Below are 18,249 nucleotides of genomic sequence, written 5' to 3' on the forward strand. Positions count from 1 at the left end.
GACACTGCATGGTCAACTGAAAGGGAAAGAACAGTGAATAAGAAAGCACGACAAGGAGAAGGGAGACATGAGTGACAGAAAAATACAGTTTTACCTAAAATGTGTTTAACCTTGCATTTTGCATGTTGTTATTGCTAGATTTCTGCATATTCTGCTCTAGTCTCTGTGGTAGAAAAGGTTAAGAAATGCTGTGCTGGTCCACTAACAAAAAACACAAAGGCACAGGAATACAGATGTGATGCAATAATACCTTTCATTGGTCCAGCATGGTTTGTTACAGTTGCTCAACCTTTCAGGAAGCAGGAACCCTTTCTCGGGACCTAAAGCTTTTAATGGTTCAAACAGTTGGAAGGACCCCACTGGTTCCTAAAAAAAAATGATCACAGGATTAAAATCCCTAAGCTACTAGAAAAGACTTGAAGCACTGTCACAGTTTTCTGTGTCCTATAGGCTCCTCAGCGGATACCTATGCCTTACCTTCTGAGCAATCAGGGACCCAGTAGTCCAGGATCTCTTGTACCTTCACAAATGAAACATTCTCACAAATACCAGAGCAAGGGATCTAAACCTGCTTCAGCAGATCAATAAATGAAAGTAGAGAGATAGAGTCATTGCTCAACTTCTTCCTTACCTCTGGAATAGATACCACCCCCGACCCCCCAAGGTAAAGCAGAGTGTTATTCTATCTTCCTTCAAATGGGGCTTAGATAATTGGACAGGTATTCATAAATTTACCCTATGCTTAACTGGCCTGCCTCCTTTATAGGGGAGATACAATCTAAACTGGCAAGGTGTAGTGGCCAAGACTACATAAGCTTGGACTTCCTCTGATTCTTAAGACTTGTATGATCACAGCTGTGTTCCAGTGTCTTCGTGTTTTTTGATGTTACTGTTTGATACTTGTTATAATGATGGAGATCAGTGTTAGTAGCTCAACAGGAAACAACTGCTTTTGATGCTAGAGGATCAAAAGGGTGTGAGTTCAATTCCCACTAGTATTTGTGCATTTATTTGTCTTTGCTTACAAGGAAAGTCAGGCTGGGTAATCTCCATTTTCAGTGGAGGCGCAGGGAGAAAAGCTCCATTTTCTTACATTGTTATACTAAGTTCCAGTTAAACACAGAGTAGTTGCATATGTCCTTCTATTCAGTGTTGCAGTATTTTTTACATATGGGTAGTATTCCGCTACTCAACCTGAAATCTGGCTTGTATAAAAAAGCTTCAAGATACTGTTTGTATGTGGGACATTGCATGTGCACTCCTAGAACAGCAGCCATAAAAGGGACATCCGCACATACAATCCTCAGAACTTTTTTGCTGCCATTCAGAAAGGCTGACTCATATGTTCGGTCTGCCATTGGAAACCACGCTTTGTTCTTCAACTTCAGATAAGTACCCAGCTGAGGATTTATTTTGTTTCTTCTGCTTTTTATTTTTGTTCATGTCATCCAGAAAGGGCAAGTGTAGGTATGGAAAGCAAATTTCACACAAGGATAGTCATGAGCTCTGTTTGTTTTGTTTAGGGCCTACCCACGACCATCAGTCCTGTTCTATCTGTCAGGCCTTCATCCCTAAGACTTTACATAGTCATCTTTCTGCCTTAAATCTATATCTAGAAAGCCAAAGGCTTAAGTGTTTGGCTAGGGAATCGATGGAGGGTTCCACAAGTTTCTCCAAGCCATCCTTGAAGCGGAAGGTAGTCAAAGCTAGGCCTGAGTCCTCTTCGGCTGCACCTTCTCTCTCCAACATACCCCTTGAGGTTGATGAAAAGCTGGTGGTATGGTTGGAGTTAGGGTCTATCTCTCTGGTGGGAACCGCAATGGAAGCCGTTAGGAGTGGGGATCCCAGCGCATCCAAGACTATACAGACGTCTGGTTTGGATGATTTGGGGGAACCACGGCAACTTATTTCAGAGGACTTTGGAACTGGTCCAGTTCTCTTGCAAAAAGAAGTTCCAGGTGTTAGGCCTATGTCTGGCCTTGCTCCTGCCCTAGAAAAGCCTGCCAAAAGAAACAGAAAATAAGCTTTCCACAGTATCTAGTACTCCTACATTGGACTGGGAAGTTTTCTCGCAAGGTCTTATTAAGGCCTTGATGGCTCTCAGGCCTACAACTTTGGCTTTTTCTATTTCAAAACCTGCCTTCTCCGCTTCCCTTGTGCTGCCGTTGGGTTCCCAGGATTCTTTCTCTAATTGTCCGGACCAGGACTCTGATTGAGAGGGGTCTTCTTTGGATGAAAACTCTTTAGCTTACTCCACTCAGATTCCTTCCCCCTTGGAATATGCTTCTCCAGAGGAAGAGTCTAGTGGGGGAGACTCCCCATTGGAAGAACTCTCTTTTGGAGAGACAATTAATAAGATGAGGGAAATTCCCAAATTTCAGAGGAGCAAAAGCGATACAATGACTTACTTCAGCTGGACACCCCTGCACCTGCAGCTGTCCCTCCAGTGCTTCCTGCTTTCCTGGATGCCTTTGCATCATCTTCCAAGACCCCAGATTCACAGATACCAGCTCCTAAAAGACCTGACCATTTTTTAAGGTCCCTGAGGATTGCAAATTTCTTTTTAAGTGTCCTTCAGCTGATCCTGCTGTTGTTTCTATCACCTCAGATAAATCCTCTCATGTTGTTCCTTCCACAAAATTGCTTCTCTCAGACAAGGAAAGTAACATTTTAGAAAGGTAAGGAAAGAAGGTTTACACCTCTTCCACCCTGGCAATTCATGCCATTAATTACCAGACTCGCATGTCTAGGTATACTCTAGCTTTGCTCTCCCAATCTTCTCAGGCCCTATCCCAACTTCCTGACTCAGAAGCTAAGTACTTATCTCTTTCTGTCTTGGCTGCATCTTCACAGGTTTCTAGGTATTCCATTAAATGCAGCTATTATGCTATAGAAGCTTCCTCCAGAGCTGCAGCTTCTGCTTCTGTTCTTCAGAGATACTATTGGCTGCTTTTACAGGCTCTCTCAGATGAAAAATTGCTTGATGCTCCCTTGGACAATTCTGCTCTTTTAGGTAAGGCTGCTGCAGAACTTTTTAAAATTCTGAAAGAAAAAGGTAAGAAGCTCCAGGATTTAAAGTACCTGCTAGTTTCTCTAGTTCCTAAATTTCATAGGAACTTCCCTGTTAAAACTCCTTTTATTAGGAAGCCCTCTAGGTCTTCTCTTCTTCTGCTCCCTCTGGTACTAGGGCACATAAATCTCTTAGGAGACCCCCCTCAACCGAAAATTGTGACTTCTATTATATCTTCCCAGCAGCCCTTTCAGTTCAGACAAGGCTCTTTCTGACATCCAGCTCCAACTTCCATGTCATACTCCTCTGTCCCTCCATCTTTCTCTGTCCCTTTCAGCATGGAAGGACATCACTCAGGATTTTTGGGTGATATCCGTTATTCAAAACAGTTACTTCATGACTTGGAATTCTCTTCTCCCCTTTCAGGGGTTCCTCAACCCCCTCAGATCAACTGCATTGGTTCCCTCAGCTGCTAACTTAGCTTTATCTCCAGGGCACTATTCATCCTGTCCCTTTAAAGTCAGCAAGGAACGGGATTTTATTCCAGGATGTTCCTGGTTCCAAGAAAAGATGGTCTTTGGAGACCCATTTTGAATTTTTCAAAGTTGAATACCTTCCTGGTGGTGCCTTCTTTCAGGATGCTGTCAGTATAGTCTCTTCTCCATCTGGTTCCTCCACAAGCATTCTTAGATTTGCTGGATCTCAAGGATGCTTATCTGCATATTCTTATTCACCCTCACTTCTGGAAGTTCTTACATTTCTGGCAGGTTCTTAGTACTTTCAGTTCTCTGCCTTGATTTTGGTCACTGCTCCAAGTGTCTTCACAAAGTGTCTATCCCCAGCCATTCCCTTCCTAATATTAAAAGGTCTTCAGGTTTACCTTTACTTGGATGGCCTGCTTCTTCTGGCCAGCAGTTCATGTCTTCTGCTTCAATGCCTAAATCTAGCTATTCCTTTTCTGCAAGGCTTGGGGCTCACAGCAAATTAAAAAAAAAATCTACTCTATCACCCAGTCAGGATTTCATTTTTCTGGGGTGCAGGTTCTAGACAGACTTGATGATGGTATTTCTTCCTTCAGAAAAATCTCTCTCTCTCTCATAGCTTTCATGGAATCACTTCTGCCTCTTTCCTTCACCACTGCCAGGGAGTTCCTGAGATTTCTTGGGTTCATGGCCTCTACAGTTCCCATGTTGCCCTTTGCAAAACTTCACACGAAGAAGTTCCAGTGGTTTGCGAAAACAGTCTGCTCCCAGCATGCTCATCTCTTGGAGACTGCCATTCCTCTTCTTCCCTGTTTGAAAACAGAACTAGTTTGGTGGATGCAGCAACTCAGTCTGAATCATGGGTTATCCCTTCAAATTCCTCAACCAGTACATGAACTTTTTACAGATGGCCCAGACTTAGGATGGGGAGCAACCTTTGCTTCCACAAAAGTTCATGGCCTTTGGTCCCCCTCTCAGAGGAAAGAACACATCAATATCAGGAAAATGAGGGCACTGATTCTAGCCTTACAGGCCTTTCACCCTATGTTTCTTCCTGGACCCCTCAAGATCCTCACAGGCAACACTACGGCCCTTTGGTACATAAACAAGCAGGGGAGCACAAAATCTTAACTTCTTTGTTGCTTAGCCTTCAAGGCATTGGAGTTGGCTATTCAGTACAAAGTCTCATTGCATGCAGTGTACCTTCCTTAGGCTCAGAACTCGGCGGTAGATGCATTAAGTGGATCCAGGACACAATCCCATGAGTGGATGCTTCACAGAGATGTGTTCCTGGATCTAGTTCACCAGTGAGGTACTCCAGAGATGGATATATTTGCCTCCCCTCAGAAAACAAAACTTCCTCTTCTCTGTGCCAGGGTCCCTCACCCTTAGGCTTGGAATGGGGATGTTTCTTTATGCATTCCCCCCTTTCCTTTGATTCAGAAAGTCCTGTTGAAAATTCAGCAGGAAAAAACAAAAATCGTTAGTAACTCAGTTTTGGCCAAGACAGCTTTGCTTCCCTCTTCTTCTGCAGTTAGCCAAGGGCCATCACTACAAGTTACCTCACTGGGTGGAACTACTCACTCAGGACAAGGGATCTTTAATTCACCCACAGCTGTCAACTCTTCACTTGACTCTATGGGTGATCAACTTTTGATTCCTTTTAGGTACCTTTTTTCTAAGGACGTGCTTTGGGTTTTGCAGGAGGCCAGGAAACCCAATACTAGGAAGTCTTATATGTCAAAGTGGACAAGATTTTCTATCTGGTGACAAAAAAGGAAAAAGGAAAAAGGATCCACTTTTGGCAGATATTCCTTTGGTGTTATCTTACCTGTGAGAGTTGCTTAACAGTGGTCTTTCTTATTCTTTTGTTAAGGTCCACTGTTCTGCCTTCTCTGCTTGCCTGCCCCTTTCTCCTCCATTGGCTTCCAGGCATTCTACACATGAATCCTCACAGGAAACCAGGTCCTCCTCCTTGGAATCTTAACTTTGTCCTGGAAAAGTTGACTCAGGCCCCTTTTGAACCAGCAGCCTCTGCTTCTATAAAATTTTGTACTTTGAAAACAGTACTTCTGGTAGCTATTACCTCTGGCAGAAGGGTTTTTGAGATCCAGGCATTGATGGCTTCACCACCATTCCTAGTTTTCCATAAGGAAAGAGTATCTTTGAGAACCAACTGGTCCTTTATGCCTAAAGTGGTCAATGATTTTTCCTTAAATGAAGCTATCCAATTGCCTACTTTTTTCCCCATCTCCACAATCTCCTAGTGAGAGAATTTTGCATTCTCTAGATGTGCATAGACAGCTTAGATTATATCTTGAAATCTGATCAACTATTTGTGTCCTTCCATCCCAGGGCTGTGGGTTTGACTGTTTCTTGGCAAACTATTTATTCATAGATTTCTAAGGCCATTGTGTTTTGCTGTCATTTTCATGGGAAATCTTTATCCTCTTCTGTTAAGGCCCATTCCACTAGATCGATTGCAAACTCAGGGGCTTTCTTCAGGGGTTTGGATACTCAGTCGATTCTGGAAGCTGCCACTTGGTCTTCTGTTCATACCTTTACAAAACATTACATGTTGGATAATGTTTCCAGGGCCAGAGCAGGGTTTGTCAGAGCAATCTTGTATGGATTTATTTAAAATGTTTCTGCTTGATCTCTCTCTCTCTCTCTCTCTCTGATGTTCATCGTGCATATAGCTGCAGTCATTACAGATGGGTTATCCTGCCATCAGGCGGGTCCTCGGTCGGCCGAATTCCAAAGTCTAGGTCCGGCGTCGGTTGTCGTCGCTTCTTCCCTGACGTCAGTGCGGCAGGGGTATAAAAGAGGCAGCCAACGCCATTTTCTTCAGTCTTTCTTGCCGCACGGTGCCCGAAGCAGAAGCAGTTCGCAAGTGCCGGTCGGCCAGCTCCTGAGATTTACGAAAGTATTTCAGCCGAAGTCTTCTTTAAAGCTAAGTACCCCGTTGGGGAAACATTTCTTGCCTCAGACCGATGTCAGACAAAGTTAATAATTGCAGTTCTTGTGGGAAGCAAATACCGCATAAGGATTTCCACTCTTTCTGTATACCTTGCTTAGGCCCAGACCACGACGTCTCGGCCTGCCGTTTTTGTGCTAGATTCAACAAGTGCACTATTAAGCGCCGGGCGGAGTTCGCCCTTCATTATTTTGGCAAAAAATTTAATTATATCATGTCGTCGGATACACCGACACCAGTTTTAAGCAAAAGACACAAAGATAAGGACCGACATCCGAGGTCCGCACCGAGTACTGAGACCACGCTTAGGCCGACTATCGGTTCTCCGGTTCTCAGCGAGGAGCCTACGCAGCCCCTGAATACCGATGAAACTATTTTACCGGTGACTTCAGTACCCGAGGTCACAGGCTCCTCGGTCTCCATTCCTACTGCACTCTTGGCGGGGAAACTCAAAATTTAGTCAGGCCTGCCATTTCTGAAGGCGTCTTCAGGCCTTCCACCTTCTCTATTAAATCCTTCACTAAATCTAAGGCCCCATGCCTAAACAGCAGATGCTTAAAATGGCTGAGGATTTGATAACTCTCATCAGGGGTTCCCAACCCCCCTCTGACAAAAGGCCCAGATTGGAGGAAGACTACCCTTCCTCAGACCAGGCTTCTATTACCTCAGAACATTCTGAGGACCAGGATTATGCCTATTCCCCTTTCAAAGACTCTGATGCTGAGGAGTCTATTCCCTCGGTCTCCCCCCCCCCTGAGGACTACTCTTTTGGGGAAACCCTGCATACATTGAGGGAACACTTTCACTGGGAAGGCCAAGATTACTCAGATTCCAAGAAAAGGCTCAGGGAATTTCTACTGCTGCCCCAGCATAGGCCACTGGCTATCCCTCCTGTTTTAGATATTTTGGAGGATGTGTACGCAGAAGCCAGCCTTAATTCAGATTCATTACCTCCAGCCCCTGTTAAACCAGACAGGTATTACCGGGTCCCTGATTCTCACCAGTTCCTTTATAAAAGCCATACTGCTGACCCAGAAACTATTTCACAAGGTCCCAGGGGAATAAAGACCTCTACTGCTAAAAACCCTTTACCTTCAGAGAGAGATTCCAGAGCATTAGAAAGGTGGGGGAAAAAGGTGTACACACCTGCCACTTTAACCATGAGGGCATTAAACTGTCAATTCCATATGTTAAAGTACCAACAGTTTTTGTTATCCCAGTTAAAAAGCAAAATGACACAAACAGAACAACCAGATTTGAAGGAGTTGCAGGATTTGTTGCATGGTGCAGAGCAAGTGGGTAAACATACCTTGCAGTGTGGTTTTGATGCTTTAGAGGCCTCATGTAGAGCTGCTGTCACGGGGTCTGTTATATGTAGACATGCTTGGCTCAAAGAGCAAACCTTACCAGATCATGTCAAAGCAAAGTTATTAGATGCACCACTTCAAAAAGATGTATTGTTTGGTGTTAAAGCTGAGGAGGTACTAAAGAAAATGGAGGAAAAAGCAAAATCTATGCAAACAGTGAAAGATTTCCTGCAGGTACAACCTCCACGCTTCAGCAGAAACTGGCCTTCAAAAAGTTGGTCCTTTCCAGCCACGGACAGACCTCAAAGGGGCAGATACAGATGCCCAAGGGGTAGAGGACAACCTCAAGGATCTTACAGAGCAAGACAGTGGCAAGCACCAACCCCAAGAGGTGGAGAAGATAGATCACAGTCATTTAGAAAACAGACACAATGACTTCCCCCTATGCCTGCCAAACAAAGCTTTAATGGCAGCACCTTTGGGCAGAAAACTGGCATTATTTTCAAAAAACTGGCATATTGTTACAAAAGACAAATGGATTCTGGACATTATAGACAGAGGCTACAGGTTCCACTTTCACACCCTTCCAAAAATGAGAGGCATGCCAAACCTGCCACAAAATCAAAGGGCAGAGGCACCTAGACAAATTTCCACTCTCATGGATATGAAAGCGATTCAAGAGGTACCTGCAAAAGAACAAGGTCAAGGGTTTTGTTCCAGACTATTCCTGGTACCAAGGAAAGACAAAGATTGGAGACCTATCCTAGACCTATCCATCCTAAACACATATCTACAGGTGCCAAAATTCAAGATGCTCACATTACAGCAGCTTCTTCCCATGCTGGGCAAGGAGTCTTGGCTGGTAACACTGGATCTCAAGGAGGCATACTTGCATGTCCCTATCAGACAAGATTGCAGAAGATACCTCAGATTTCTTGCAGGTTCAACCCATTACCAATTCTCTGCATTGCCCTTTGGCTTATCTACTGCGCCCAGAGTGTTTACGAAATGCCTGGCATCAGTAATTGCCTTCTGCAGACTACAAGGAATACAAATCTACCCATATCTGGACGACTGCCTGATCCAAGCGGACAGCAAGGACATTCTATTACAGCATCTGGCGTTTGTAATAAAACTGTTAAACTTCCTGGGATACACAGTGAACAAAAAGAAATCAAAACTAATACCTTCTCAACAGATAATTTTCCTGGGTGCCAGCTTAAATACAACCACCCAGATGGCCTACCTCATGCCAGACAAACAAGGGCAACTGTCTCAATACTTCAGCAAAATGGCAACTTTCTCCAGACTAACTGCAAGGAAAGTCCTGCAGGCTCTGGGATTCATGACATCTTGCATCCTACTAATCCCATGTGCAAAGCTGCATATGAGGAAACTACAATGGTACCTAAAAAACTTATGGTCTCAACACAGCCACAGCTTGGAAACAATTATACCACTCATTCCATGCCTTCAAAAGGAATTTTTGTGGTGGGCTCAAGCATGCCAAAGAAACACAGGTCTCCCTTTCTGTGTACCTCAAGCAACTCAAATCATCACAACGGATGCCTCAGACTATGCCTGGGGAGCACACATGGCAGATCAGTGCATTCAGGGAAAATGGCCCCAAAAAGAGAAGCACCTACACATCAACCAAAAGGAGATGCTAGCCGTGCAAAATGCTCTTATGACCTTCAAAGACCTACTGCATCCAGGCCAGCTATTGATAAGGACAGACAACACCACAGTCATGTGGTACATAAACAAACAAGGGGGAACTCATTCATACCCTCTGTGCAGGCAAGCCATGACCCTTTGGAACACAGCACTGGAACTGCAAATTCAACTACAGGCACAATTCCTGCCAGGGAAGGAAAACACACTGGCAGACAACCTAAGCAAAAATATGACAGATCCACACGAATGGAAGTTGCATCCTCAAGTTTTCTCAAAGATAACTCAGGCATGGGGACAGCCAGACATAGATCTATTTGCTACCCACAGAAATTACCAGTTGAAAAAATTTTGTTCAAGGACTTATCATCCACAGGCCTGGAAAGTGGACGCACTCTCTTTCAATTGGACAACATTGACAGTCTATGCCTTCCCGCCTCTTCCTCTACTGACCAAAGTTCTATTAAAGGCCAGAGCAGAGAGGCCACAAATGATTCTCATTGCTCCAGACTGGCCACGACAACACCGGTATCTGCTCCTAAAGAGCCTGACACTCCCCACCATGGATCCTACCTCTAGTCCCTCTTCTGTTGTCCAGCACAACTACAAAACCCTTCACAGCCAGCTCAAAACCCTAAATCTGGCTGCATGGAGAATACCTTAATTTCCCAACAGACTCTCCTCTCCAAGGAGGTGCAGGATGTCATCTTGGAGGCCAGAAGACCTTCTACTAGAAAAGCCTACTCCGCCAAATGGAAATGATTTTGTTCCTGGAATCAAGAAAAGGGCCAGAATCCTTGGGAAATAAATATACCTCAAATTTTACAGTACCTAGCTGAGATGTTAAACAGTGGCCTTTCCTTCTCCTCCATCAAGATCCATGCTTCAGCCATTTCTGCACAATACAACACAGACCCTCCTCTATTCTCACATCCTCTATTAAGGCAGTTCCTCAGAGGGGCGAAAAATATAAAACCCCCAAGGAAACCACCAGTTCCAGCTTGGGACCTCAACTTCGTATTGGAAAAGCTGACCCTGCCTCCCTTTGAGCCGGCTTCTTCACCAGAGCTACAATACTTGTCATGGAAAACAGCCTTCCTTCTGGCTATCACCTCAGCACGCAGGGTTTCAGAACTGCAGGCCCTCATGGCTGTGCAACCATTCATCATTTTCCATCAGGACAGAGTTTCCTTACGAACCAACCCTACCTTCATGCCAAAGGTAGTATCCAGTGTAGCTTTGAATCAGACTATCCACTTACCTACCTTTTATCCAAATCCACAGAACAAAGGGGAGAGACTACTACATTCCTTGGACATTCACAGACAACTTCGTTATTACTTGGACAGAACAAAGCCATTCAGGAAATCTGAGCAACTCTTTGTGTCCTATGCTACAGGTGCTCAAGGAAAGGCTATTTCCAAACAGACAATTTCAAAATGGATAGCCCACTGCATACGTTTTTGTTATTCATTTCATGGGAAATCTGTGCCTGCATACATCAGATCCCACTCCACCAGGGCCACAGCTACCTCTGCAGCTTTCCTCAGGGGGGTCCCTACCAAGGACATTTTGGAAGCAGCTACTTGGAGTTCAGTGCACACTTTCTCCAAGCACTACCACCTTCCACTATACTCAAAATCTAGAGCGGGCTTTGCCACAGCAGTCCTGCAGGCCATCCTCGCTCCTTCTAGTTCCACTTAGTCCCTACCACCCTTACTTAGCTTTGGGATTCTACCCATCTGTAATGACTGCAGCTGTATGCACGATGAACATAGTACAGTTTTGTACCTACCATAAATGTAGATGTTCGAGTGCTCATACAGCTGCAGTCCAGGTTACCCCCCCTCCGTCCCCTCTTAGGACAGGCCTTATGACAAACACCTTTATCATACAACCTATTTGGGGTATTCTTTTATGGTGTATTTGCTTACAACTACTGTTTTTTGATTTATCTATATTGCATGTTTGCATAACATTATGTTTTGCCTTCCTTCTTGGGGCACCTGACATCTGGGGCAAGAAAAACTGAAGAAAATGGCGTCGGCTGCCTCTTTTATACCCCTGCCGCACTGACGTCAGGGAAGAAGCGATGACAACCGACGCCGGACCTAGACTTTGGAATTCGGCCGACCGAGGACCCGCCTGACGGCAGGATAACCCATCTGTAATGACTGCAGCTGTATGAGCACTCGAACAACTACATTTATGGTAGGTACAAAACTGTACTTTCCTTCCCCCTCCCTGAGTTCCCTTTCAGCTTTTGCACTTTCTTTCTCTTTTTCATTCATACTGCATTCCTTGCCTAGGCCCTGACCATGACATGCCTCACTATCAGTTTTGTGCCTTATTTAAACCACAAACTATCCATCGTCTGTATATTTTCGCCTCTAAATATTTTGGTGCTCTGTTCAATTATCCTGATATGTCTTCGGTAAGCCATCCGACTACCGACATTCCAAAAAAACTCAAAGATAAAGACAGAGACAGGCTGCCTAGGTCCAAAGCTGCAGACAATGCTTCTCCTAAGCCAGTTGCCAGTTCGCTGGTACTCAGTGAGGTGGTTTCGCAGCCCCTGATACCCGCTACTTCAGATTCAAAGGCCTCTACTGAGACCCATTCAGAGTCCAGTATGCCGTGAGATGCTTCAACTGTGGAACCTGTGGATGTCTCTACCTTGGATGGGTCTGGAGCCGCTGTGCAGGCACCATCTTCTGAGGGTGTATTCAGGAGTACTGACTTGCGTATTAAACCGATGCCATCTTCTTCTTCAAGGCCTAAAACTCGAACCATGCCTAGAAAACTGATGCCCAGACCACATGGTCAGGCCTCTATGTCTAAAAAACAAGTTATAAGAATGGCTGAAGACCTTATTACTTTAATTAGGGGAAGCCAACCTTCCCCCTCTAAGGGACCTAGGACTGAGTTTGCTTATGATACTTCTGACCAGGATTCTGATTTTTATGTTTCCTCTGATGACCAGGATTTACCCTTATCTACCTATGAGGATTCTGATGCTGAGGACGCTATTCCCTCTGCTCCCCCCCCCCCCCAGAGGATTTCTCTTTTGATGAAACCTTGCATAACCTCAGGGAGCATTTTTGTTGGTAAAATCAGGATTTCTCTGATTCTAAAAAGAGGCTTCGGGATTTCTTACTCCTGCCCCAGCATAGGCCTTTAGCCATACCTCCTGTACTAGACATTGTTGATAATACCTTTTTGGAGTCTAGCTTGGCCCCTGACTCTTTACCTCCTGCTCCCAGAAAACCTGATAGATATTACAGGGTCCCTGACTTTCACAATTTCCTTTTCAAAAATCCTACTGTGGATCCTGAGACCATTTCACAGGGACCCAAGGGCATTAAAGCTTCTACTGCCAAAAATCCTTTCCCCTCTGATAGAGACTCCAGGGTGCTGGATAGATGGGGTAAAAAGGTATACACTTCTGTAACTTGGGCCATTAGGACCTTAAACTGCCAGTTTCATATGTTAAAGTATCAGCAGCATGTTATTGGATTGCTTAAACAGAAAATGATGTTGATTCCTGATTGTGTTGAAAATAAGGATTTACAGGATTTACTGCATTCAGCTGAAAAAGTTGTAAAACATACTTTGCAATGTGGTTTTGATTCAATACAGGCATCTTGCAGGGCTGCTGTTACTGGGTCTGTACTTAGAAGGCATGCTTGGCTTAAGGAGCAATCCTTGCCAGACCATGTTAAATCGAAATTACTGGATGCTCCCTTAAATCAGGACCACCTGTTTGGCAACAAGGCAGAAGAAGTTCTTAAAAAGATGGAGGAAAAAGCTAAATCTATGCAGACTGTTAAAGATTTCTTACAAGTACAACCTCCAAGATTTAGTAGGCATTGGTCTTCCAAGAACTGGACCTTTCCTGCCTCTTCCAGACCTTCTCAGTCCAAACCCTAAACCTGGTCCCTACCTAAACAGGAAATGCAACTGCACTCTTCCACCCATACCTCTCAAGCCCTCCTCCCCCTTCACTCAAGGATAAAATTTTTTTCCTTCCTAACCTCACTCTCAACCGCTGATTCATATATGTAACTAAATAGTAAAATCTAGCTATCATGCTATAAGCTTGTTTTTATTTTCTGAACAAAAATTGTAATTGTTTTTGTCATATACTTGTTGAAGAAACCCATTGCTTATATTACAAGCTACCTTTGAAATTTTCATGTTAATAAACTTTGTTCTGTGGAGCTTTTCTCCCCAGGCCTCCACTGAAAACGGGCCCTCAGGCCCAGTGGACCTCCCCAGTAATCAAACTGGAATAAATAAATAATAAATAAATAAATAACCCAGATCCAGCAGAGCACCCAGGCTTCAGTCCCAGGGTATGCACAGGACTAAGCAGTGGGGGGCCTCCACTTCCAAATCTGGAAGTAATAAAACTCCCCCTATGGCAAACTGTCTCAATGATTTCCTTTTAAAACTTCCAAGCACTTCTCAACTGACCACCCCCTTGGGGGGAAAGATTGCTTATGCAAAGAACTGGGAACTCATTACCCAGGACAAATGGGTTTTAAATATAGTGTCCCAAGGATACAGATTTCACTTCCACACGTTACCAATACCAAGCAAGTGGCCAGATCTACCCCAAAATCAGTGAGCAGAGGCCAAAAAGCAAGTACTTTCTCTCTTAACTATAGGGGCTATTCAATTGGCACCAGAAGAGGAAAAGGGACAAGGTTTCTACTCGAGACTTTTCCTGGTACCCAGAAAAGACAATTCATGGCGTCCTCTCCTGGATCTGTCTACTCTAAACACCTTTTTGGTGAATCCAAAATTCAAGATGCTGACTCTTCACAAGTTGCTTCCTATGCTAGGCAAAGATGCCTGATTGGCAACACTAGATTTAAAGGAAGCATACCTGTACATCCCAATCAGGGAATCTTGCAGAAGATATCTATGCTTCAAAGCTGGCTACACGTACTATCAGTTCTCTGCACTGCCCCTTGGCTTATCTACTGTGCCCAGGGGATTCACAAAGTGGCTAGCTCCAGTCATTGCATTTTGCAGGCAAAGAAATATTCAAATATACCCATACCTGGATGATTGTCTAATTCAGGCAGAAAGCCAGGACATATTTTCGAATCATCTGGCCTTTGTACAAAGGGTGCTAACTTGTCTGGGGTACACCATAAATTAAAAGAAATCACACCTGGTACCCTCTCAACAAATTATATTCCTGGGAGCAAGCTTGAATACAACTTCCCAGATGGCTTTCCTCAAGCCAGAGAAACAAATTCATTTGACAACCTACTTCAAACAAGAGGCCACAAGAACCCTGCTGTCTGCAAGGCAAATACTACAAGCCTTGGGGTTCATGGCCTCCTGCATTCTTCTAATTCCATATGCAAGACTGCATATGAGGAAACTACAATGGATCTAAAAAGCCTATGGTGTCAACATTCTCAGGATCTGGAAGCAATGATCCTTATCATACCTTGCCTACGCCTAGAGTTCCTTTAGTGGGCAGAGGCCTGTCACCAAAACAACGGACTACCATTCACACTAACCCTTGCCGCCCAAACCCTAACAACAGATGCATCAGACTGTGCATAGGGGGCTCACCTGGCAGGGAAGTGCATTCAGGGCAAATGGAACCCAAGTCAAATGCACCTGCATATAAATCAAAAAGAAATGTTAGCTGTACAGAATGCTCTGACAGCCTTCAAGAACCACATTCTTCCAGGACAATTAATAGTAAAACTAAATACACTGGCAGACGGACTAAGCAGAAACCTCATGGACCCACACGAGTGGAAACTGGAACCAAGGATTTTCAACATGTTGACAAGCAAATGGGGGAGCCCAGATATAGACCTGTTTGCCTCCCCCCAGAATTACCAATTGGACAAATTTTGCACAAGAACTCCCCTCAAACAAGCTTGGAAAGTGGATGCTCTGTCCTTCAGCCGGAAAAACCTATCAGTTTATGCCTTTCCTCCTCTGCCTCTGTTCTCCAAAGTACTACTAAAGATCAAACAAGACAGACCAAGGACAATTCTGATTGCATCAGACTGGCCACGCCAACACTGGTACCCCCTCTTGCGCAATGTGTCACTGTTGGCTCCATGTCACCTGCCTCAGACCCCTACCCTGTTGTCTCAGCAGGAGAACCAGATTCTGCACCCTCAGCTTCAAACACTGAACGTAGCAGCCTGGCTAATTACTTAATCTCTCCTTTACCATCCCTCAGTAAACCAGTGGTGGATATAATTTTAGAGGAAAGGAGGTCTAGTACTAGAAAATCTTATGCTGAAAAATGAAAAAGATTCTGTGCCTGGAACCATTCACAAGGGATGAGCACAGCAGTGCCCAATTTACCTCAGATTTTACAATACTTAACTAAGATGCTTCACAAGGGCCTGTCTTTCTCCTCCATCAAAATTCACTCCTCAGCCATTTCAGCTCATTATAACACTGAACCTCCCCTCTTCTCTCATCCACTGCTCAAGCAGTTTCTCAAAGGGGCCAAAAATTTAAGACCTCCCAGGAGAACTCCAACTCCAGCTTGGGACTTTAACTTTGTGTTAGAGAAACTCACTCCTTCTCCTTTCGAGCCAGCTGCTACTGCAGATTTAAAATTCCTTTCTTGGAAAACAGCTTTCCTTTTAGCAATCACTTCAGCAAGAAAGGTATCTGAATTACAGGCCCTTATGGCAGTGGAGCCTTTTATCATCTTTCATGCGGACAGTGTGTCCCTCAGGACCAATCCCTCTTTCATGCCCAAGGTGGTATTCAGTGTGTCCCTCAATCAGTCCATTCATTTGCCAACCTTCTTTCCTATCCCACAGGGGATCAGACCCCATTCAACCAGGGCAGCATCTACCTCTACAGCCTTTCTCACACCAGGGACATCCTAGAAGCTGCTACCTGGAGTTCTGTACATACTTTCACCAAGCATTACCATCTTCCAATTTTCTCTAAATCCAGAGTGGGCTTTGCCACTGCAGTCTTGCAAGGCCTTATAGCTGGTCCTAATGCTATCTAAATTCCTCCTCCCATCCTTAGCTTTGGGAATCTACCCAAATGTGATGACTGCAATAGTGAAACACGAAGAACATAGTACAGTTGTGTACACTTACCATAAATGTAGATGTTCGAGTGTATTCACTGTTGCAGCCCTGGTTACCCTCCCTCCAGCCCCCTTACTTCTTTTGGCTATACCTCTACTCTCCTTTTCTATGCTTAAAATCTTTTTGGTGTATTTGCTTTTTTATTAGAAGTATAACCTTGTAGATTTAATTGCTTCCCATTAGGGGGGCATCTGACATCTGGGGCAAAAAAAAACTGATGTAATGGCATCGGCTGCATGTTTTATACCCCTGACAACCTGACGTCACAGACGAAGAGATAGCAACTGATGCAGGACCCAAGACTTTGTTAGTCAGGCCGACTAAGGGCTACTGCAAGCAGATAACCCAAATGTGATGACTGCAACAGTGAATACACTCGAACATCTACATTTATGGTAAGTGTACACAACTGTACATTATGCCTGCCGCACATGGATGCTAAAGCACTTCAATACAAACGCAAGGCCAGCATTCATATGCCAGTATTGCGCTGAGCACAATTGTCTTCTGCTGATTGCACGCCCCCAACATTTTGCACCCAGGGTGGCTGCCCCCTTCTCCCCACCCCAGCTATGCTTCCGCTTAAGGCTTTAGAAACTCAAGACAGCTATCCCACTAAGACCTGCTGCCCCCTTCAGTTCCAGAAAGTGTGACTTCATTTCCCTTTGTGTACTTGATGTGGAGTGGTCAATGTTTTGGCTGCTCAAGATGTAATGTTTAAGGCTGAGTTTATTTGTTTTCCAGACTCAGTACATACAATAGCAATGTTTTGTTTTGTTTTTTTTCCCTGTGGTGCAGCTTTACTGACCAAAATTACAACATCTCCAAGAAGCAACAAGAAATTATTATAACAGTTATGTCAGTTAAGTATTATGTTTAAACAGATCAAGTAGAAACAGAATGGTTTAAAACTGGTAAAGCTGTACAATAATGATGTGTACTTTCCCCAATAACTTTTATATATATAAATTGTCTCACCAAATAGCAATAGTGCTGGAATATAGTAAGTTTTGGTATCCTGTGTGTTTTCAGTATTTTGAGTTTTCAGTATTTTGAACTTTCGAGATTTTGGTCTCAGGATTTTGCTCTTCAGGATTTTGGGCTTTCAGGATTCTGTAGCGATATAAATATATATATATATATATATATATATATATATATATATATATATATATACCAATTCCTAGACTGCATAATAGTGGGGAAAGGGCAAATTTCCAGACACCACTGCACCATAATCTCAGACACAAAGGACTCTGGCATCCAGCAAAACAAACACACAGACATATATATATATATATATATATATATATATATATATATATATATATATATATATACGGAGTTTGGTTAACATCTGTTTAATTGACTAGATTTGATCTACTATTCGGATAGCTGACAGGTGTGTGAGATCAATAATACCTGAGTAGAGAGAATATATAATTAGCAGGAGGGGGCATGGACCCCAACATGGAGAGATGCATGTTAGCTGACCGACTAAAGGTAAAGTTTACATATAAATATATATAGACTAAACCATTACTGAAGGACTGTATGAAGAAAACAGAGATATAAAATCTGGAAAAACTGGAGGAAGAATAATCAGTCTTTACTACTCTGATGATGCCACATTACTGGATGAAAGTGAAGATGATGTGAGACATCTGTTCATCCAGATTATATAGCATAGTCTCAA

General features: G+C 43.8%; 1 protein-coding gene across 1 annotated transcript in view; it reads left to right on the forward strand.

Annotated features, from left to right (window-relative positions):
- The window catches only part of LOC122814350 (T-box transcription factor TBX6-like), a 201,636-nt gene that overhangs the window by 150,109 nt on the left and 33,278 nt on the right, over positions 1 to 18,249 (forward strand). The gene's annotated exons all lie outside the window — the stretch shown is intronic.

Source organism: Protopterus annectens, chromosome 10.part0 (genome assembly GCF_019279795.1).
Source record: "Protopterus annectens isolate FY-2018-M chromosome 10.part0, PAN1.0, whole genome shotgun sequence".
In the NCBI taxonomy this organism is placed as follows: domain Eukaryota; kingdom Metazoa; phylum Chordata; order Ceratodontiformes; family Protopteridae; genus Protopterus; species Protopterus annectens.